Raw genomic sequence first — 23,063 nt, 5'->3', positions numbered from 1 at the left:
CAGGCTCTGTGCTGGAGCCCGGAGCCCGCTTTGGATTCTGTGTCTCCCTCTCTCTCTCTGCCCCTCTCCCTGCTAGAGCTCTGCCTCTCTCTCGTTCTTTTGAAAATAAATAGACATTAAAAAAAATAATAAAGGTACCTTAGTGCCAGCTCCCTTCCATGGGGTCCTCATGCAGCTGTGAGAAGCCCCCCCTCTGAGCTCTCTCCTCCTCCTGCCACCATGGGCCACTCCATCCAGGCTCTGCATTCATGGTTTGAAATGTGGCTCAGGGTCAGTCCCTTTGTCCCTCCAACTCCAGCGGGCACCTGTGGGCGCTCTCAAGCCTCACAGTCTCACCAGGCTCACTGTGGGCAAGGGGCTGGGGACCGTCACAGGCAAAGGGGCAGAAGCGGCACCTCACAGTGCAACGGCTCCCACCCTAGAGAGCTGCTCTCCGCCATCTCACGCTGCACCCCGAGCCTCTTCTTCTGGGGTCTCCGGGGCTGTGACAAGCTGATTTCATAATGGCTTAGAGAGTCCTGCACCCATAAGCATTATTTCTCTTTCCCTTTGGGGGGGGGGTCTCTGCCGAAACTCTGAGACAACAGAAGGTGCGTCTAACACCCTGGTGCATGTGATTCACAAGATGTTTTGGGTTTGTTTTGGTTTTTTTTTTTTGTTTTTTTTTTAAGTTTTATTCATTTAAGTAATCTCTACACCCAATGTAGGGCTCGAACTCACAAGCCTGAGATCAGCAGTCAAGTGCTCTTCTGACTGAGCCAGCCAGGTACCCCCACAAGATGGCTTTTTTTTTAAATTGTTTATTTTTGAAAGAGAAAGAGCACGAGCGGGGGAGGGCAGTGAGAGAGAGCGAGACAGAGAATCTGAAGTGCGCTCTGCGCGGACAGCAGCCCGTCCGACATGGGGCTCCAACTCCCAAACCGTGAGATCATGACCACAGCTGAAGTTGGACGCTCACCCACTGGACCACCCGGGTGCCCCAAGATACAGTTTCCAAACACAGTTTCCTCTGTTCCCTGCCGGCACCCCGAGAGACGCACAGGCCAGGCATGGTCACGCTCGTCCTCCATGTTACCAGGAAAGTGGAAATGGGAGCTCCGGAGCTCCAGGCAGACAGAGGAGAGGGACCTGGTGCTCTCACTTCATCTCTCGGTTGACTCTTGAATGCTCTTTCTGTGGCGAAAGGCCAGCACGGGGCTGGGAGGCTCCCCCATGGAAGTTCCCCCCCCCCCCCAACAGCCTGCTGGTCACAGCCGCCCACAGCCCAGCTGGAGGGACCGTGGAGGCCCTCTCCTCACACATCACCTCCAGCTACGTGGGACTCACCACCCTTCTTCACACACACGGGCTCTTTCTCCCACCAGCTTGCTGGGGCTTCCAGAACAAGGTAGCACCCACTGGGGGCTCCAGCCACTGGGACGTGTTCTCCCACAGTTCCGGAGGCCAGGAGTCTGGGTGTCCCGTGGCTTGCACACACATCACTCCCATCCCTGCTTCACCTCTTTCTTCTCCCAAGCTTTCCTAAGATGGATGGACGTCTCTGATGGATTTGCAAAAGCCTTTTTAACAATCTCCCTAGGATCCCATTCTGGCATCTGCTGGCTCATGATGTCTACGTTAAAACACCAAGTTACAACTGAGGCCCATCTTCCCCCCCACCTCCCGACCCTTGAGGGTGGGAAGACCAGTCAGAGAAGGACAATGTTGCCGCCCTCACCTGGCATGGCTCACGTCACAAAGAGAGAGCGGGTTCCCCCCCCATCCCACCTTTGGTGAACGGGGACCAGATCTGGGTGATTTCCCTGTACCCTACACTGTCCTGTTCCGAGGAAGGATTTGACTTCACCGATACAAAACCTGCCACGTATTTCTTCTCCCAAATGAGTCAGTGGGGAGGAGCTGAAATGGCAGTTGTTTAAGAAAAGAAGTGTAATATTTAAAGAGAGTTTTCCGCTTCCCCCTCGCTTGGGGAAAGGAGCCCTTAATATTCCCATCAACGGTGACATGTGTGAATCACACCCCTTTCGTTCTTACAGAAGCGGCATGATTCATCGCGAACCCTGCCTGCCAGCTGTGGGTTGCGTGTTATTCTTCTGACAGGGCAGACTTTCCCCGAGGAAGAGCTCTGGGGACCCGCCACTCCCAGCTGCGTGTTACTGTCAGCCGGCCTCTGTTCGCGTCCTTTCAGAGACCGGAGATGGGCCAGGGTAACCTCGACACCAGCTCTGAGCTTGTGACACGTTCCCAGAGTCTGCGGACGGGCTGTGCTCCCAGCGCCGTGCAAACCAGAACCAGGCCGCCGTGGCCGAGAAAGTGAGCCGCAGTTTGTGCGTCTTCTGTTAATTTCAGATTTTGTGCATAAAGAAACATTTATTATGTTTTAGATTTTTTTAATTAAAAACATTTTTCATTATTTATTTATTTATTGAGAGAGAGAGAGAGAGAGAGAGAGAGAGAGAGAGAGAGAATATCCCAAGCAGGCTCCTCCCTGTCAGTGCAGAGCTCAACTCGGGGCTTGAACCCACGAACCATCAGATCCTGACCTGAGCAGAAATCAAGAGTCGGACGCTTAACCAACTGAGACACCAAGCGCCCCTACTTTTTCAATAAACCTTCCTGAAAATTTACATACAGCTGACTGTGCCCATTTCATATACATATATATATATAGAGAGAGAGAGAGAGAGAGAGAGAGAGTTTTGACAAATGGATAGATCTGTGCAACCTCCACCCCAATCAAGATAAAGAACATTTCCGCCGTCCCAAAAAGATCCCCGCACCCATTTAACATCAACCTCCCCCTCTCCCACCTTAGGCAAGCACTGAGCTGCTTTCTGTCACAAGGGATTGGTTTTGCTTATTATAGAACATTATGTAAGTGGAATCACACAGTATGTGTGATTTCTCTTGTTCCGTCTGGTTTCTTTAGCCCAGTGTCATGTTTCTGAAATTCGCTGATGTGACTGCATGTATCCATAGTCTATTTCAGTGGCTGAGTGGTATTCCGCAGTATGGATACATCACAGCTAGTTTACCCATTCCCCTGTTGAGACGCGTTCGGTTGTTTCCAGGTTTTGGCTACCATGAACAAAACTGCTATGAACATTACTGTACAAGTCTTTCTCTTGCACATATGTCTAGAAGGAGAGCAAGCTGCATTTTTAAGAATTCATCAAAGGTGATGGTGCAGATCGTGGCCAGGAATTGGGGAGAAATGTGAATACTGCAGGTGATTAGATAAAAAAATTATCAATAGAATTTAAGAACGTCAAAGGAAAATAAAGAGCCCTCCTCTAAAAAAAAAAAAAAAATTGTAAGATTATAATACGGTGAAAATCAAATGGTGTGGGTTCCTGTGGGATGGGTAAGACGGCAGCAGATATGGAATGTCCTGGAGTTGAGGGATTTAACGGTTCCCTCGTAAAACAGTTCCCTGACCTTTCTCCAGTCTCAGACTAGCCCCACACCTTCCGGAACCACCACAAAATGAAAGTAGATATATCTGATCCTTACTTCACAGAGCTCTAAGGTCATCTCTTGGCAAATGTTTGGGTCCTTTAGGAGAACGTTATCTATAAAAGGCCAAGGTGATGTATGCTGTACTTATAAATATGGACTGAGTGCGGGAGGTCAGGCACAGAACAGGCATAGGGTATTTAACCCAGACATTCTCTCCAAAAGGTAGTACAGAATAAGATCAGTTTTATTACTGAATAAGCATTAAGCCAGAATGTGATGTGCGGCACAATGTGCTGCGAATTGCAGAGAAAGAACAAAGTCTCACTCTTTAAAGAGCCAGGCAGACACGACCCGTTCCATACGTGTTCTCAAGACAAACCATCACTAGTCCTCAAGTACGGGCAAGTGATGGCACCATTGGTCACACGTAGTTCATTCTAACTCTACCTGGTAGTTGACGACCTTGTGTGCTAGCTAACTGGCTTTATCCAGAGGAGAAACGACCTTCCGACTTCATGATAGGAGGTTATCTTGAGGCTTAGAGGGAGGTGCTCACCGAAGTTAGGCTCCTACCCTCCCGCCTAAGACAGAGCACTGTCTCCCTTGATGTTCACATTTCAAAGACATGGGGCCTAGGTCCCCGACAGAGACACTCCTGGGCCACAGCGTTGGCAAAATGCCAATCTAGTCTTCAAAACGATTTGTGTATCTTTCGGGGCACCTGGGTGGCTCAGTCGGTGAAGCATCTGACTCTTGGTTTCGGCTCAGGTCATGATCTCGTGGCTCACAAGTTCGAGCCTCGTATTGGGCTCTGTGCTGACAGCTCAGAGCCTGGAGCCTGCTTTGGATTCTGTGTCTCCCTCTCTCTCTGGCCCTCCCCCACTTGTGCTCTGTCTCTATCAAAAATAAATAAATGTTAAAAAAAATTTTTTTTAAATGATATGTGCATCTTTCAAAGATGGGAGAAGGCACTTATAATGGCAAGTTTCCTAAAATCAATGCTTGGAAAAAACGAGAGAGAGAGAGAAAAGGGAAATCTCTTCCTTTATTTTCAGCAGAGAGAATTGAATCTGCTTTTAGTTTGTTTTTGTTCTGACAGTACACACTGGGTATTCCTTAAAATGATGCACACAAAATAAATCCATTTTGGCTCAGCGCCCAATCCGGGGCCTCCGGCTTTGGAGTGAGTAAAGTTGAGGGATATGGAGCCAGGGGCTTTGATGCAGGACGCTATTCTGGAGTCTTCCCTCCGACCCTTCCCATCTCATGGCTGCTAAGAAACCATCCTCCTCTCCTCCCACTGCCAGCTTGAGGACCTTGACTCTTATTTGGTCCTTGCAATCCTCCAGAGGTCCCAGTAAAGTCCCCGATTGACCCCTCACCTCTGGAGGCACCTAGGGTCAAGGACACCTCGAGGCAGGGGCCGTGGCTGGGCACTGTTTGGGCTCAGTGAATCAACGTCTACGCGGAACACAGAGAAGCTTGTTAGATCCAAACCCAGCATGACCTGCGCCCCCTTTCCTGAGCCAACGTCCCTTTCGTTCTGTCTACAGAGACGTGTGACGCTGCCGATCCAATTACCGCAGTCTCTTTCTAAGACGTTACCAGTTTCTAAATGTTTTGAACTGAGACTGGGTGGCTTCCCTTCCTAATGAACTCAAGCGGCCTCTTCCCTGATGGTGGCAGCTAGAATTATGGCTCGCTTCACTCTGAGAGGGGGGTGTACAGAGTGACCCTTTTGTCACTCTTGTTTATCTGGGCTTGTTTCTGGGGAGGAGGAGGACATTGTCCAACAGATGCGTTACTTTACCCCAGCCACTCTGCTCTCGCGGAGAGCAGCTGACACAGCGGGTGCGGGGCTGAGAGTTTGTGTTTGGTGCTGTGTGACACTGCGGGAGGGGGAAGATGGTCGATACTGTCATTATTTAAAGTCAGTTCCACCTACTGGGCTGAGTCACTGGAAGGAACGTCGCTGCCTGGGATTTTGCATCAGTCTCAAAAATATGCCTCTTACAAGGCCTCCTTAAAAGGAAGGCTGAGTGGGTCTGCAGTCCTGCACACAGCTACCTCTCTGCTCAGGGCCTGGGGTCCCCCGCGCACCCCGACAGCAGTGATGTGGCACTTTTGTCTCTGATCGGAGCTCGGAGGGAGGCAGGGCTCGTTCCCCCACTTGGCCCACAGGCTGAGAGTGGATGAGGCGGGGGCGCTGCCCCAAGGCAGCCGGAGAGCAGCCTGGCCCAGAATCGGCATTCCCTTCCTCCTGGCCTAGTCCCGAACCAGTAAGGGAGGAGAAAGGGGCTTTGCGTCTGAAAACATGGACCCCAAAAGTGCACCTGTGGCCAGCCAAGTCAACGGAGACAAAAATCCACTTTGGCTGAAATGACCCGACCACCTGACATTAGATTTCAGAAGAAATGAGACCATTTCCTTTTTTTTTGTTTTTTTCTTATTCTTCAGACCATGGTAAATATTCTCTCCCTGCCCCTCAAAGTCCCAAACAAGAGGCTTCCTATAAAAGCCTTGACTGGTTTCCAGAACACTTGTGACTATTCACAGGGAAACCAATTATTTCCCAAGCGGTGAGTTCTAACGGTTCTAAGAACACAGCTTTGGAGCCGAGGCAAACTTTGGTGACTTTGGGCAAGCGACCGTGACCCTGCATCTAGTTACTCATGATTTTTTCAGCACAGGGTCACTATGAAGGTTAGAAGAGATAACGGATGCAAAACACTAAGCACAGAGTCTGACGCTTATTAAGCCCCCTATAAATGCTGAAGATAAAATTATAAAATGTGCGATAATTATCTCATGCTACCTATCTGGACACTCTGAGTAATCGCTCTAGTTTTACTTTTTAAGCACTTTCTATAAGGACAGTCCCTTAAGATTTCCTCAGTAAAAGCGGTTTAAGCATGTGTCTTAAGCTCTACGTTTTCCACATGCTACCAAAACAAAGCTCCTCTAATGAAAACATTTACTTTTCATTTGTCATGTGGGTGACTGGAGCCCCCTACTGTCAGGGGAGCCCTCAAGTACTTGGTTTAGAGGATTTTCCATCCAATTTCCAAACTCTTGGGAGCCTTTCGAGAAGTCCTGGTTAAGGCTCAGGAGGATTGGTTAACCCATGAGAACAGGTCCCACACCACTAAGAAGGTGAGAAAAGAAAGCTTCCCTCTGCATAGTAACAGGGCACGCTCTCCAAGAGTGAGGCGAGCTGGGACTTCTCAATGCTGCTGCTTCTTTTTTTTTAATGTTTATTTATTTTTGAGAGAGAGAGAGAGAGAGAGCACAAGCAGGGCAAGGGTAGAGGGAGGGGGATAGAGGATCCAAAGAGGGCTGCGCGCTGACAGCAGCGAGCCCGACGTGGGGCTCGAACTCGCCAACTGCGAGATCACAACCTGAGCCAAAGTCAGACACTTAACCAACCGAGCCACCCAGGCGCCCCTCGATGCTTCTCGAGTACTCCAGAGCCCCTCTCCACCCTCCTCACCTCCTCGCAGAGTCAAGCCTCCTTTCACTGCACCTCTGGACCTTGAGGTGACTTTGGGGTTCTTTGCTACATGGATGCCAACCAGAACTACTCATGGCAGACACCTCATTGCCCCCACTTGGCCCTGCTCTGAGGAAGGGATGGGGTCTGGGAGCTTCCCCCAGCCTCCTAAAACAGGCAGCAGAGGGATTTAGCCACATGACATCAGTAAGGGCTGAGGGGCGGGGTGTAGAGATGGGCCCTCTGCCCACAAGTTGTCTGCACAGAATTCAGACCACCGCTAGTGAGTGGCTTTTCCAATGGAAGGTCCAGGTCCATCTGTCTGATCATTTGGGAACGAAAATAGCAGCGTAACAACAAAAGACAGACACTTAAATAGCCCTCGCTCTGTGCCAGGCATCGTTCTCAGCATGCTACTTATATTAACTCTTCAGTTCTGTCCTTAGGCCCCAGAATGGAAAGAGTCTGAACTCCCTCCAGGTCCTGGGGTGAGGAAGAATGCCAGGTGAGAGATGTAGGAAAAAAGAGAGCTTTCTCTTTTCTGGAAAGTCTGCCAACTTGGAACCCCTCCCTCCCCATCTCCTCTGAGACGTTCCTGTTTCACAGAAATTCAGCCTTTCTTCTGTTTTAGAATTCGGGCATCCCCCAACGCTCCCCACCCCTGCAATGGCTGGTCTCCTTCCCCAACACCATCAGCAGACCACCCACCAGGTGGCTCTGGGGCTGCACTTACCTTCTCTGGAGCCCACTCAGGTTTTTAGATCATCACCAGTATCTCTAGCCTAGGCAGCTGCCTGCACATCCTCTGGCCCCAGCAGGACATAAAGATCCTCGGTCCACAAGGAAAGGTCCAAGAGGGACCCCTGAGCTGGAGAGCAAATGATATTTTGAATCCTTCCACTACTGCTAAAGAAACAAACCCATGAACTTCTCCAGGGCTGGAATTTTTTCTTTCGCTTTGTATCTCCTGCAGCTCCTGTGACTACACACGGCAGGCACTCAATAAATGTCCACTTAGGAAAAGAATGAATGATATACTTGCCCGGCACACTCAGACCTCCCTTCAGGAATATCCAGATTCAGCATGTAGTTGGTGAGCAACCGGTGGGCACTTCTAACCAGAGCGCCATACCAGTAACCAAGCTGAGAGAGTGTGGCGGAATCATAAAACCCTTTGTCCATCTGCCAAGACAGTTTGAAGGCAGAAGTGTTTCGTGATAAGGGCAGAAACGAGCTGTGCTTCAGAGGCCCTGTCAGTTCGAGGATTTTACACCAGGTCAAAACTTCAGAGACTCCACGATGGGTCAATAACAGCTAATGGGTAAAGAAATGCTCGAGCTGCTCTGGGTGCTGTAAAACCGATGTGATTCCCCAGAATAAGCGCCCGTCTCCTCAGTCGGAGCCCGCAGCTGCTGCTTACATGCCCAAGAGAAAGGCCCAAGGAGACAAATGCCAAGGGAGAAAAGCACCAGGGCTCCGGTTAAATCTGCTCCTCTGAGAGGGAGGGGGGAGAGTCACCCAAAGGGAAACTCCTGTGGGTAACAGAGCAGCCATATCACTGCCCAGAGAGTGGAAGGTGCTGGAAAGGCCAAGCGATGTGGTGTACTTTTAAAATAACTGATGATCGATGGGTAGTTTTTTTAAGTTTTTACTTTTAAAGTTATTTATTTTGAGAGAGAGAGCGAGCACGTGCATGGGGAAGGGGGCAGAAAGACAGAGGGAGAGAGAGAATCCCAAGCAGGTCCTACCACTCTGTTGCGCAGAGCCCAACAAGGGGCCTGATCTCACACACCATGAGATCATGACCCAAGCTGAAATCAAGAGTCAGATGTTCACCGACTAAGCCACCCAGGCACCCCTAATAATAAATGTATGGTTTTGATGAAATATTATTTTTTCCCAGGTTTTTAAAATGCAAATTTGTCATTAAGAACCCAGGCTCTCTCTTCTGCTATCTCAGAGGACTGGGTTTTTTCTAGGCTTCCAATCTCATTGATGCAAGATGGCGGCCACAGCTCCAAGCATCACATCCTCATGCAACTGCATCCAAACACATAATGAAAGGAGACAGGGAAGAAGGGCTCTTGTGCATATTTCTTTTTAGTAGGGAGGAAAATCTTTCCTACATGCTCTTCAGCAGATTTCCCTTTACATCTCATTGGTTAGACTGGGTCATATACCATCCCCTAGCTACAGTGGAGGCCAGAAATATCTGACATATTTAGTCTCTACTGTGGGTGGTGAGCCCTTCTAACAGGGTATGGACTACGCTGAGAGACAACCAACAGTGTATGCCACAACCCTGTCTCTCTAATACCAGGATGCCCATCATCCATTGACCATCTTCCACCCACCATTAGACAGGGGGCACCTGTCTGTGCCTGGGAGTCAGTCTGTTTCCGACTTATGTTTTAATGTTCCAAACACACATAAAGCCTCTTCAAGGAGAGGAGGTCCCTAGACACCTCGAGGTGATGGCATTGGGGGAAGGAAATATTTGACATTGTACATAGGCAGGGCTAACTGGAGAGTTTGTTTGGGACTCAACTCTTTGCCACCCCTTCAAGCCAAGACACAAGGGCACTCCCTAGCCACCCCCCCGCCATTATATTAGAACACGAAGGCTTTTAGCCACGCCAGGCCCTGCTCTCAGAATGGTCACTATCAAAATACCATGAGAAGTGTGAATTCAAACCCACAGTTTTTCCAATCACCAGTCTAAGTGGAATATTCCAAGGAATAACATGGATTGGAAACAGAACTTGGGTCTGAGAATGCTGGCAGGTGGGATTTCTTTCAGTAGTAAATAAGGCAAGACTGGCTGCTGTTTTTCTATTTAGGACTCACCGCTTCTTAAAGCCAAACAGCAGAAGCACTGCTTCGTTGAGTAAAAATAGAAACAAATAACATGATCATCTATATCTAGCTCTATTTCCTTTTCTATTAAAGGGAAATACCCCAAACACTTGCAGCAAAATCAATAGTAGGTAATTAGGCACACTAAGTAAGAATGCAATAGGTAAGTGAAAACAGAATACCAAACAGGACATTAAAAATTATTGTATTACACCACATGCGGGTGCACGCGCGTGCACACACATGCACACACACACACACACACACACAGAGTAATGTGTTATAAAAATAACACAGTTATGTGGGATCATGAATTATTTAAGATCTTCTCTTTTTAGAAAACAGATATGAAAAATAACTGAATTAATTTGGCTTTCGACATATTGGAGCAAGATCTTGTTCCCTCCCTCACACTGATGCTCTCCCACACCCCAGTTATAAGTCACACAGTGCAGTGGATGCATCAAAGGCTAACTCGGGGTGCCCGGGTGGCTCAGTCGGTTAAGTGTGACTTTGGCTCAGGTCATGATCTCACAGTTCATGGGTTCGAGCCCCGTACAGGGCTCTGCACTGATGGTGCAGAACCTGCTTGGGATTCTCTCTCCCTCCCTGCCCCTCACCCACATGCGCTCCCTCTCTCAAAAAAACAAATAAATAAATAAAACTTAAAAAAAAAAGAGCTACCTTAGCTCCAAAAGAGGATGAGTAAAATGAGCTGGTTGGGATCAGGCAGAGAAGCAAGAGGAGACAGTTAAGTCTCCATGTATAAATGTAGGTCATATGTGTTGAGTTCAGAAATTTCTCTTATTAAACATATTCTGTGTGTGTGCTTAATACCATGTGTTAGGTTTATAAGAACAAATATAACTATACTGTTGCACAGCAAAGACAAATTGTGTATCTATCCTAGACCCGTGACTTCAGAAAATTCACCTTCCAAATTCTTCCATGTGTGTGATAGGACTTTTTGATCCTTTATTCACAAATCTGAAATACTCATGATTCTAAATGTCTCTTTTTGATGTTTGGTAACAGGAAATCCAGGCTGACAGAGCAGTTATTTAGCTGCTGGTTAGTTTCCTCGTTAAGTTACAAAGGAATGCTGCGATTCAGAACCCAGAAGCCTCTTGAACCTCATTTGGAGAGGCTCCTTGCCAGTGCTAATGAGCGCTTAGAAGGAGCAGACTACGTTTCTCTTTCACTTACAACTGCTCTTGGTTCTGCTCTTCCAAAAACAGAACTTAGTGAGAAAATGGCAAGAATGAATCTGCCGTGCCTGCTTCTCTTTTTCTTTAGTGTTTAATAATTCAAGACAACATACTCTGCAAATACACCAAAGGGAAAACAAAATATTCAGGTTTGTTTAGCAGCCTCCCAGGAAGAAAATGGGTTAGATTAGTGATTTTTCAAACTTTTGAGGCCACAGGCCACAGTGAGAAATACATTTCACGTGACAAAGCTTCACAAAACAGTATTTAACCTTAAAGCTTGTGAAGCACACAGTTTTATTTTATTCGATTCTGCTCTGCTGTCTATTTTTTTTCTTTCCTTTTTTTTTTTTTTTTTTTTAAGAAAGTGCTGATGGAAACCCTCTACCTGGGGTTCACCACCCTTGGATGAATCCTGGCCCACATCTTAAAAACACTGGATTCAATGGTGATTATAAATTAACAAGGATTAATACAAAGGATATTTTAAAAGTCACGTTTAATACCGGGGCTGAGGGAATAAAACAAATCCCCATGTTACAGACCAGACTATAACAGCAGGCTTTTGTGGGATTTTATTACTTCTCCCTCTACTTAAGCCCCCTCCCCCCAAAAAAGAAAAAAAATCTGTGTTAATTAAAATAATACTGGGCTTGAATACAGTCTCACTGTAAAATTTGCACAACATATAGCTAAAGTAAAAATCTTTGTGGGGCCCCTGGGTGGCTCAATCGGTTTGAGCATCCAACTTTGGCTCAGGTCATGATCTCGTGGTTTGTGGGTTCGAGCCCCGCGTCAGGCCCTCTGCTGACAGCTTGGAGCCTGGAGCCTGTTTCAGATTCTGTGTCTCCTTCTTTCTCCGCCCCTTCCTGGCTCGCACGCTCTCTCTCTCTCTCTCAAAAATATTTTTTAAAAATAATAAAAAATAAAGTAAAAATCTTTGCAGGCCATTCCTCACTCCCCACCCTGAGCCTCCCCAGCAGTAACTCTTTCCAGGCCTTTCCTAAGCATTTACTATATAGGTCTATATAAAAAGGTGGAGTTTTGCTTTCTGTTTTAATAATATAGTCACGTATTATAATACTCTTCTTCAACTTGCTTTTTTTCTCATTAGAATAGCTAATATCTATTGCATGTGTGTGCAAACTACCATGCTAGACACATTAACATGCTTTTGGAGGATTTATTTTTATTTTTATTTTTTTTAATATATGAAATTTATTGTCAAATTGGTTTCCATACAACACCCAGTGCTCATCCCAAAAGATGCCCTCTTCAATGCCCATCACCTACCCTTCCCTCCCTCCCCCCCCCCCCCCATCAACCCTCAGTTTGTTCTCAGTTTTTAAGAGTCTCTTATGCTTTGGCTCTCTCCCACTCTAACCTCATTTTTTTTTTCCTTCCCCTTGGAGGATTTATTAAAATGCTAAATTAGATTGAGGTAAATCATTTCTTAGAAACCAACCAACACCTTTTAGTGTTTAACCATACCCAAGATACCTAGCTTTTTGTCTATAAACATGAATCTTCGTATTATTTTTTCAAAAAGCCTTACTCTACTTGTCAGATTCATGTTTTCTTCCATGTTATTTTTTTCATTTGCTGGGTTTAGTGCCTCCCCGTTCAGCATGTTGGGTTTTCCTCAAATACTGGGGGATTCCTGGACATACGCGTGTGTTAGTGCTTGAGTGGCCTTCTAGGTCTGGCTGTGAGCGCTGCGTCTGTTGAGCAGACTGCCTCAGGGACAGGCCAGAGGGGAGCAGAGCAGACAGGGTTCCTTCCTTCCCTGGCTGGGTGTTATAGCCCCTCAAAGCCTGGCTGGCCTCATGGGTACAAGTATTCACGGTCTTGCCAACATCTCCCTAGAAGCGGACATGCCTTCCTACTGCAGCTATGTAGGCACAGAACTACTTACAATTTTTTAAACGAATAAGCAGCCACTGACACTAGATGTGTAACTAAAGAGAGCTTCTTCCACGAATTTGTGGGAGCAGCTGACCTTCACATAAATTCCAGAGAAACAATAACAGGTCCCACAAGTAGTATAAGGTCTTTCAACAGAATCTCCATGAAGACCCAGAAGACAGAGCTACATTATTGGAACACATAAACCCTGTGATTCCACCTTCACTCACTGCCCGAGTCACGACACACGGTCATCACAAACCCAACCTGACCCCGCTAAGGCAAGGAAGGGAATTTATTGCTACATTATAACTTAAAAGTTCAGGTACACATCAGGCTTCAGAAATTCTAAATCCAGGGGCTCAAACTAGGTCAGCACAAATCTATTGGTCTCCATTTTTTAGGTCTGCTTTGATTTTTCAGGTTGGCCTCATTCTCTGGCAGGCTCTTTCCTAGCCTGGTGAGGTCAAGAAAGCCACCTCTATCTCCGGGCTGCCATTCTATCCAGCAGTCTGTCCCACTGGAAGGAGAAAGGCCTCTTGTCCAACAGTTCCAGGAAAAGTCCCCGGTCAATGTCTCAGTAGCCCGATGTCTGTCGGGTCCCCATTCCTGGCCCAATCACTCTTAAGCTGTGTGGTCACGGCCCACCACTGAGCTGGCCGACCGATTCAGCACCACCCCACTTACCCGGAGAACAGGGGCTGGAGGATCGGGGTACCATCACTCAGGGGAGGAGGACCAGTTCCGGGCTGCCAAAAACAACCAATAACCACGTCGCTCACCATGCCCAAGAAGAGGTGCCTGCTATTGCAGAGACAAAGGATTCTTTGGAAGAAAATGACCAGAGGATCATCAAGAAAGGGAAAAACATTTGTGATATTTCAGAGTTCAGAGAGAGGATAGGTGTAGTAGACAGAATAAGGGCCCCTCAAGATGTTTACACTGTGGTCCCTGGAACCTGTGAATGTATTACCTCACATGGCAAAAGGGACTTTATGGATGTGATTAAGGTTATGGACCTTGAGATGGGGAAATTATCCTGGATTATCCAGGTGAGCCCATTACAATCACACGGCAGGAGCAGAAACGGGTGTTGAGAAGTGGCCGAGTGAGAAGATTTGGTGCCCTGTGGCTGGCTCTAAGCTCTAGGGAGCTCCATGCAAGGACCAGCGACAGACGGCTACTCGCTAAGCATGGCCTCCAGCCAATAGCCAGCAAGAAAACGGGAACCTCAGTCTTACAACCTTATGAAGTGAATTCTGCCAACAACCCAAACTGAGTGACGAGACGGATCTTCCCCTGGAGGCTCTAGGAAGGAACCTGTCAACACGTTGATTTTACCAAGTGAGATCGGGGGCAAACTGCTGACCTACCAGACCGTAGGATGGGAAACACGTGTCATCCAAGCTACTGAGTTTGTGGTAACTGGTTCAGGCAGCAACAGAACACTGGAACAATCGGAATGGTGCTGGCGAGTGATGCTCAGAGGGGAAGGGGAAGGGGAAGGGGAAGGGGAAGGGGAAGGGGAAGGGAAGTGGAGAGCCCCCAGTGGCATTCTGCCCAACTATTCCCCACTGAGAACTCTATCAGGTGCCTTAATGATATGATCTCATCCGAGTCCGTGAGGCACATAGGGGAACCCAAACACTACTCATCCACAGTGGGGCGTGTGCCAACGTGCTCCCCCTCAGGGGTGGCTGAGTCACCATGCAGCCCGAGGGAAAAGGTGTCATGGGAAAAAGCCTGTGCCCTTTCCACCACATCACGCTCAGCAAGTGAAGGAGAAACTGGAAATCAGGTACACAAAACACACACCAGAAGAGAGACACGCATCTCACAGTGGGAACAAGGACGGAAGGAGGTGCAGGGGAAAGACTCCAGAGAGAAAGAGAAAGAGAAAGAGAAGGAGGAGGAGGAGGAGGAGGAGGAGGAGGAGGAGGAGGAGGAGGAGGAGGAGGAGGAGAAGGAGAAGGAGAAGGAGAAGGAGAAGGAGAAGGAGAAGGAGAAGGAGAAGGAGAAGGAGAAGGAGAAGGAGAAGGAGAAGGAGAAGGAGAAGGAGAAGGAGAAGGAGAAGGAGAAGGAGAAGGAGAAGGAGAAGGAGAAGGAGAAGGAGAAGGAGAAGGAGAAGGAGAAGGAGAAGGAGAAGGAGAAGGAGAAGGAGAAGGAGAAGGAGAAGGAGAAGGAGAAGGAGAAGGAGAAGGAGAAGGAGAAGGAGAAGGAGAAGGAGAAGGAGAAGGAGAAGGAGAAGGAGAAGGAGAAGGAGAAGGAGAAGGAGAAGGAGAAGGAGAAGGAGAAGGAGAAGGAGAAGGAGAAGGAGAAGGAGAAGGAGAAGGAGAAGGAGAAGGAGAAGGAGAAGGAGAAGGAGAAGGAGAAGGAGAAGGAGAAGGAGAAGGAGAAGGAGAAGGAGAAGGAGAAGGAGAAGGAGAAGGAGAAGGAGAAGGAGAAGGAGAAGGAGAAGGAGAAGGAGAAAGAGAAAGAGAAAGAGAAAGAGAAAGAGAAAGAGAAAGAGAAAGAGAAAGAGAAAGAGAAAGAGAAAAAGAGAAAGGCATTTGAGCTGGCCCGGAAGGAGCAGGCACTTTCTAGGCAAAGGAGAAACATGGAGATGTGAGGGGGTGGGGACAGTGAATCTTTGAGAGAGAGAGAGAGAGAGAGAGAGAGAGAGAGAGAGAGAGAGAGAGAGAGAGGCAAGCTGGGGGTTGGTGGTGAGCAGAGGAAGCAGGTTGACAGGAAGACAAGAGTTAAGGCTGGAAAACTGGGTTGCAATCAAAAGAGCCTTATAGGCCACACTAAGGAATTTAACTGTATGTGCGACAGGGATCCATGAAGATCCTAAGCAGAGAGTGGCCGGGCCAGGCTGCGTTTTAAAAAGCAAGGGGCAAGGATTGGGGCACAGAGATTGGGGAGGCTGGCAGGGGGCAGCTGCAGTGGTCTAAGGCAGAAACCATCAGGCCCCTAGGGACAGCCGTTATTTGCTGAGCGCCCGTCTGTGTCAGGGAAAAGTGCTTGGACCTCACTGCTAATCCTCGCAATAACCCTGTAAAGGAATTCTTATCTTCTCTTTATGAAGACGCTGAGACTCAGAGAGGTTAGTTAGCTTGCCTAACATCACACAGCTACTAAATGGCCAAATGAGGATTTTAATTGAACTCCTGCCAAGGAGCCGGATGTTAAAACCTGCGCTTTTAACTACGGAAGTAGTTAAAATCAAGGATTAAGAGCTGTTTTAGAACTAAATGGATGGAATTGGTGACTAATTAAAAGGGAGGGAGATTGAGGGAGAAGGGAGAGGTCTCTGCTTGATTGATGGGGTGTGTGCTAGGATACAGGAGGTGCAGGATGGGGGAGTCCAGTGCTTCTCAGCTGGGACGGCACCACACCCCCGGGGGCATTTGGAAATGTGCGGGAGCGGGGGGATGGGAAAGTGGGGGGTGTCTTGGTTGTTCCAGTGCCTGGGTGGGACCAAATATCCTGCAAGACACAGGACTGCCCCACTCAGCACAGAACTGTCACAACCCAAATGCCAAAAGCGCTACTTCCAAGAAACACTGAAGATAATCCCCAAGCACATCTCCCTGCCAGACCAGAGAGATGTGGAAATGAGAGACTGAGTTTCAGAAAATAAATGACACCAGAATCCACGAGATAGACAGGATGACACTAAGGAGAACTCACAATGAGAGAACATTCTGGAAAAACTGCAATGTCAGCATCGAGAGTGTGGTCTCTGGAGCGGCAGCGGCATCAACGGAGTCCAGTTAGAGGCAAAACCCTTGGGCCCACCCTGGACCTGCTGAATCGGCAGTCCTGGGGTGGGGCCGGCAAGCCCTCGGGGCGATGTTCACGCACAGTCGCACAGTCGAGTGTGAGGACCACAGTGGAACAGCTGCACAGAAGACGGAGAGTGCCGTGCAAGAACCAGGAGGAACGAGAGTTCCTGGGGGAAGGAATGGTCAGCAGTGACAGATGCGATGGAGTCAAGCAGGGCGGCCACTACATGTGACTGAACAGGATGCTCTCCATGGCTTTGCCAAGAATAGTTTCAGTGGATGGGCAGATAGCAGCAGCTTGGGTCTCAGCAGGCTAAGGAGTTAGTTATTTGGAGTTAAAAATAAAGACTGGGGAATAAAAGGAAAAGAAGGGATCAGGAGCAGCTCAAGAGGGACACAGGGTCAAGGGAGAGCTTTTAGGATGAAAGAACAGAATTAGGTTTACATACCACAAATATAAAGGGGGAAAATAAGCAGGAAAGAAAATTATAGGAGCCAAGTGCCAGAGGCCTGTGCACCAAGGGCAGGTACTGGATGCTAAGATCAGTGCAGTGTTGCACGTGGAGTGTCAGGGAAATACTCGTTGCAGCCCTTCCAGAAATGGGAAGGACATAGGCATCAAGGTTAGAGACATCGGGAAAACGAGAGCATTTAGCGCTTGGCTTGGTGCCTGGCTCCCAAGAGGCTCCCAGGACTGACAAGCCCAATCACTCCAAATTAAATCCCAGTTTGACCATCCAATAGCCGTGTGACCTCAGGCCAGGTAACAGACCTGTCCAAGTCTCAGTTTCTCCCGTCTGCGAAAGAAGAGGCCAGATCTCAAGCAGAAAGCAAAGGGTCAGGAGTTAGGGAAAGATCTTAAAAAATTAGGACATCTGGAGCAATTCCTATGGTGAATGAGAAGTCATTGACCAATGACCAAGAAAAAGAGCACATACAAAACGTGGTAAGAGGATCCATGACCAGGAGAGCAGAGCAGAGGGGCGTAAAACCTGCAAAATAAAGTCATAGCTCCGAACTGAGGTTTCAGTCCCTTTTCTCTGGGTTCAGCTCCTGTTCAAATCAAACAGCACACAACTCCAACTCCAGGCTACTGAGAAAGCAACAGCTGCCTGTGATGGTTAATTTTAGTGTCAATTTGATGGGGCCACCAGGTGCCCAGGTAGGCGGTCAAACATTATTCTGGGTGTTTCTGTGAGGGTGTTTCTGGATGAGATTAGCATTTAAATTGGTGGACTTGGGGGCGCCTGGGTGGCTCAGTTGGTTAAGCGTCCAACTTCAGCTCAGGTCATGACCTCGCAGTTCATGGGTTTGAGCCCTGCGATAGGTTCCGTGCCGAGAGCTCAGAGCCTGGAGCCTGCTTCGGATTCTGTGTTTCCCTTTCTCTCTGTCCCTCCACCACTCGCACTCTGTCTCCCTCTGTCTCAAAAAAAAACATTAAAAAAATTTTTTAATTGGTGGACTTGAGTAAAGCAGATAGCTCTCCCTAATGTGGATGGGTCTCACCTAATCAGTTGAAGGCCTGAATGGAACAAAAGGCTGACCTCCCCCATGTGAGCCAATTCTCCTGCCTCATGGCCTTCAAGCTAGGACATCAGCTCTTACTGGTTCTACAGCAGTTTTGGCCTCTGGACTCAAACTGGGGCACTGACTCTGGAGATTTTGTACTTTCCAGCCTCCATAATCCTATGAGCCAATTCATTATAAGAAGTCCTTTTTGTGTTCGCTCGCGCGCGCACACACACACACACACACACACACACAGCTGACCCTTGAACAACACAGATTTGAACTGTATGGGTCTACTTACACACAGATATTTTTAAAGTACAGTATTATAAATGCATTTTCTCTTCCTTACAATTTTCTTAGTACCACTTTCTCTAACTTGCTTCACTGTAAAGAATACAGTATATAATACATATAACATACAACATAAGTGTTAATCAACTGTTGATATTATCAGCAAGGCTTCTGGTCAACAGTAGACCAGAAGTTAAGTTATGGGATTTAATTTAGTTATGTGCTTGGAGAATCAAAAGTTATACCCGGATTTTCGACGGCATGGGATGGGGTGAAGGGGGGGGCCTCTAACTCCCACGTTGTTCAAGGATCACATGTGTATCATACTGGTTGTGTTTCTCTAGAGACCCTGATGAATATACTAAGTATTTTATGATTTTATCATTCATTCACTCAACTTAAGAAAGGTCATGCAATGGCTAGTGACATGAATTTCCAGGCAACTAGGTTTTCTTTTCAACTGCAATCCCTAGAGGAGAAAAGCACGCTCACTGGAAAGGGGTTCTTAAATGAAGAAAGAAAAAAGTAAGAGGGGAGCTTTGGTGGCTCAGTCGGTTAAGCGTCCAACTTCGGCTCAGGTCATGATCTTGCAGTTTGTGAGTTCAAGCACCACAACGGTCTCTGTGCTAAAAGCTCAGAAGAACCTGGTGCCTGTTCCAAATTCTGTGTCTCCCTTTCTGTCTCTGTCCCTCCCCTGCTCATGCTTGTTCTCAAAAATAAATAATAACATTAAAAATTTTTAAAAAAAGAAAAAAGGAAGAAAGAATAAGCAGAATTACTACCAAGGTGAAACAGTCAAAATGGAACCCGAATGTTAAAAGAAAGCCTTTGACCAAACAAAATTAAGAAGAAAGAATAGGAGGTAAGACTAGGAAACAAAAAAAGGCAAAAAAAAAAATAAACAATGGCATCGAAGTGGGGAACAAAAAGGAATCTAATACACGCTGCTGTTTCCTTACAAAGTTAGTGTGGGATTTAATGAGTTTCTGGAAGCTGATTAAACCAGGACAACACCATGTACCGGGTTTCAGCTGCAGAGCTAACTTTCCCAGGCAGGAGGAACTGAAGCGCTACGTCTGCGTGTAAAGATAAGAGCGTTCCAAATCATTTATTTTAGAAAAGAAATTCTGACTCAGAGGCAAGCAGCCAACTAGATTCTGGAAAGCTCGGACTATGGAAAATTTGACACTTCCTTTCAGCATAAGTACCTATGACACAGGCCCCATTCCAGAACCGACACTAACACTTCTCAAGCAGTCAATTCATACACCGCAGGGTTCGTGTCTCTCCAAAGCTCTAGTATTTCTCCTGGAAGAACGTTAGGGGTCCGTTACAGCAGAGCCAAATGAATGCCTCCAATGACTTAAGAGGCAGAGGCAAGACAGAAGTTAGAGCGGCAGCAATTTGCGTGATACTTTTCACTTCCTGTATTAAGTTAGTGAGTGGGGATCATGGCCTCTTGTCTCCCAGCAGAAGGCTGGCAGTCTGAAGCAAAAAGACAACTTTCCCCTCTAAGGAGTGTGGAAGCGAGAAATTCAGACATATCAGAAAAATGAGGAAGAAACCAGAGTGTCCCTTCCATCCCCCAAAAGTCCCGTTGTCGTATGTTGGCTCTTATCAAAGGACTACTCTGTGACTAAATCAGATAAAGCGTTAGCCAGTTATGTATCGAATGTGACTGAAAACACGTGATAACCATGATCTTGAAGAAATCAGGGCAGTTGCAAAAACAAAAACAAAAACAAAAAAACATCAATAAGTTTATGAATGGTTAAATTCTGCCTGGATCTTCATGGACATTTGCAGGACAGCATGAAGTATGTTTGCAAAACACTTTTCAAAAGAGTGACAAGGTGCAGAGCTCTTGGCTGCAGAGTCGGACACACTTCCTGGCATAGAGTACACTCCATTTGCCCATCCCCTGGATGAACCAGGAAGTGTGCTCGACTCACTACATTTCATGTACAGGAATCAGACAATATGTGACCTTCGGGGTCTGGCTTCTTTCACTCAGCGCAATGTCCTCAAGGTTCAGCCAATGTGTTTGTGGCATTGACCGGGACTTTGTTCCTTTCTATGGCTGAGTATAATATTCCCTAGTGTGGACATATCATATTTTGTTTATCCATTCATTCATCATGGCCACCTGGGTTGTTTCCACTTTTTGGCTACAATAAATAATGCTGCTCTAAACTTTTGTGTACAAGCCTCTGTGTGGATCCAGGTTTTCAATTCTCCTGGGTATATAAACCTTGGAATTGCCAGTCACATGATCCTGGTGGGTTTTTAATGAAGGAATTTGCCTTCTAAATAGATGTACCTAAAGGGAAACGAATTTCAATTCGCGTAAGCTGGAGGAGGACCAAAAAAGAAACGAAAACCAACTAGTATAAAAAAGAATACTAACAACCAAATGGCTGTTAGCACGTTGAACCCCCTCCTCTATCCATGTACTTTGCCAAAACTCTGAACATACCATGAGGTTTAAATGCTCACAATAATCCTACAGTGTTATCATAATTATCCCTCTTCTACAGATGAAGAAATGGAGTCAGCCCCAGGGTGGCAGGCTGCCCAGGACCACACCCGGACCCAGCCCCGGCAGATGTGGCCAGGAGAGAATATGCCACCAGAGTATTCGTAACAAACACCCGTGGTCTACATTCCCTCGTCAAAGAAACTCCAGACTAAATTCAAGACAAACCTAAAGCAATACCCCGCTTTCAAAACACACACAGAAAGGCTAAATTAAAAAGAAGGAAAAGAATCCAATATGCAAAGGGGGGCTTTGTGAGTCCCGTTGTGATCAGGATTTGTGAGCAGTGACTGGACAGTCCTCTGGCAGCAGTGCTAGGGTGATCTGAAGGTGAGTGGAGAGGGGACAAAAAAGCCAGTTAGGAGGCTGTCAAAACAGACTGGGGGAAGGAAGGGCTGGAGACTAGGGGGCATGGGGAGAGAACCTCCAGAATGCCTGAGTGCCTGGCCGCAGAGGTGGGAGCACGGGGCTGGAGGGAAGGGCTTGCTTTCCGACTGCACTCTGTCCTCCCTCGGCCAGCTGTCCTGCAAATGGTGCCACTGGGCTCAGGAACGAGGCAAGACCCAGGGCACCATACCGCTGATGAAAACAACCCGCAGACAGGTACTGTCCTCTCGGATATAACTCACCTCTTTCCCTGTACACTGTCCCTCTTCTTGCTAGAGACCTGGACCGCTTCACTGTTTTACGAACTTCTTAAATTCCTGAAGACAATCAACAGAGACAAGTAAGGGACAGGTTTCAGGAACCTGTGCTGAGCATCTCCTTGATGTCTCCCTACAGAGCCTGGCATAGTGCATGCCCTGCACACAATGAGTGCTAAGTGAGCACTGACTGACAGAAGAAAGTAGTAGGTCCCCATCAGAACCACACAGCTGTGTTTCCAATTCTGCTGATTCAATATTTCCCATCAGAAACAGCTTTTGGTCTTTTAATATTGCAACCAGTTTACCCTCATGCACACACAGGCACAAAGTACACGTAGTTGTCTTTTGTGATCAAAGTGAAAGCTGTGTGTGTAGCCATCTGAGGCACATCAACAATGACTCAGAAAGCATCCCTTCCTTGTTTCTCAAGCTGGCAGGGAAATTAAGTCTGGAAATAAGAGTGAATTAGAAGCTAGGCTGGCTCTGCCAGTTATTGGAACAACAACAAAAAAAAGCCAAAGGACACGGGGCACACTGGAAACTAAAAGGCAAAATGGCTCACTACCTGAGCCTGACCAACTCGGCCTGTGCTGGCTGATGCAGGAACCACTAGCCACAGGTAGCTATTTACATTAACCAAGTAAGATTAAAAATACACTTCCTCACTCACACCAGCCACATTTCAAGTGGACTACAGCTCATATGAGGGAGGCTACCAGCCTGGGTGGTACAGACACAGAATGTCCCATCATCATAGAAATTTTTCGTGGACAGTGCTGAACCAGATTAACTGTGTGGTCATATTTGGAGGCAAAAAAAAAAAGGGAAAAAGTCTATTCTTCACTCACTGATATTATATAGGTTGATAGGTTGACTTTTATGGACAGATCTCCTCAAGTATGTTTTCAGACTTTTGATTTCACAGATCAGTAATTACAATACTTTTTCTAATCGGGGGTTGTTAGGCTCAGTGCCTTTTTCCTGCCCAGCATCACATCCCTGGTACCTAAAACAATACCTGATTGACGGTATGTGCTAGAAAGCTGTCTGCTGAATAAATGAACATATGTGCACACAGGTGGACAGACAGGTTGTATATATATATCCTTACTTTTTGCATTTTATCTTTGGTGAAAACTGTCACTGGCTGGCACTAGTCACCTAAAGGTATTTGGGTTCTAAACACTGGTTCTATACACAAAACGCCTCATACACACACACACAGGTTGGATTAAGTCACAAAATGAATACAAGTTGTCTAGAATTTTCTGAGACCTTTATATGAATAAATGCTTGTAACAAAATATTCCTAATCAGAACATTACCTAGTTTTTGCGGGCTTCTCTAAATTGACTATATGTTTCATAAATAAACCATGTGGGGGAGTTGGGG

The 23,063-nt window shown here is 47.1% G+C and overlaps 1 long non-coding RNA gene across 1 annotated transcript in view; it reads right to left on the bottom strand.

Annotated features, from left to right (window-relative positions):
* The window catches only part of LOC131494402 (uncharacterized), a 33,646-nt gene extending 11,317 nt beyond the window's left edge, over nucleotides 1-22,329 (bottom strand). The window contains exons 1-2 of the long non-coding RNA XR_009253385.1: nucleotides 16,591-22,329; nucleotides 13,606-13,743 (exon numbers count right to left, since the gene is read on the bottom strand). This is a non-coding gene — a long non-coding RNA (uncharacterized LOC131494402). The remainder of the gene's footprint in view (nucleotides 1-13,605; nucleotides 13,744-16,590) is intronic.
* Nucleotides 22,330-23,063: the final 734 nt, after the last annotated feature.

This window comes from Neofelis nebulosa, chromosome 14 (assembly GCF_028018385.1).
Source record: "Neofelis nebulosa isolate mNeoNeb1 chromosome 14, mNeoNeb1.pri, whole genome shotgun sequence".
NCBI classification, from domain to species: Eukaryota; Metazoa; Chordata; class Mammalia; order Carnivora; family Felidae; genus Neofelis; species Neofelis nebulosa.
The sequence above is the reverse complement of the archived record's forward strand: the minus strand, read 5'-3'. Positions and strand labels throughout refer to the sequence as shown.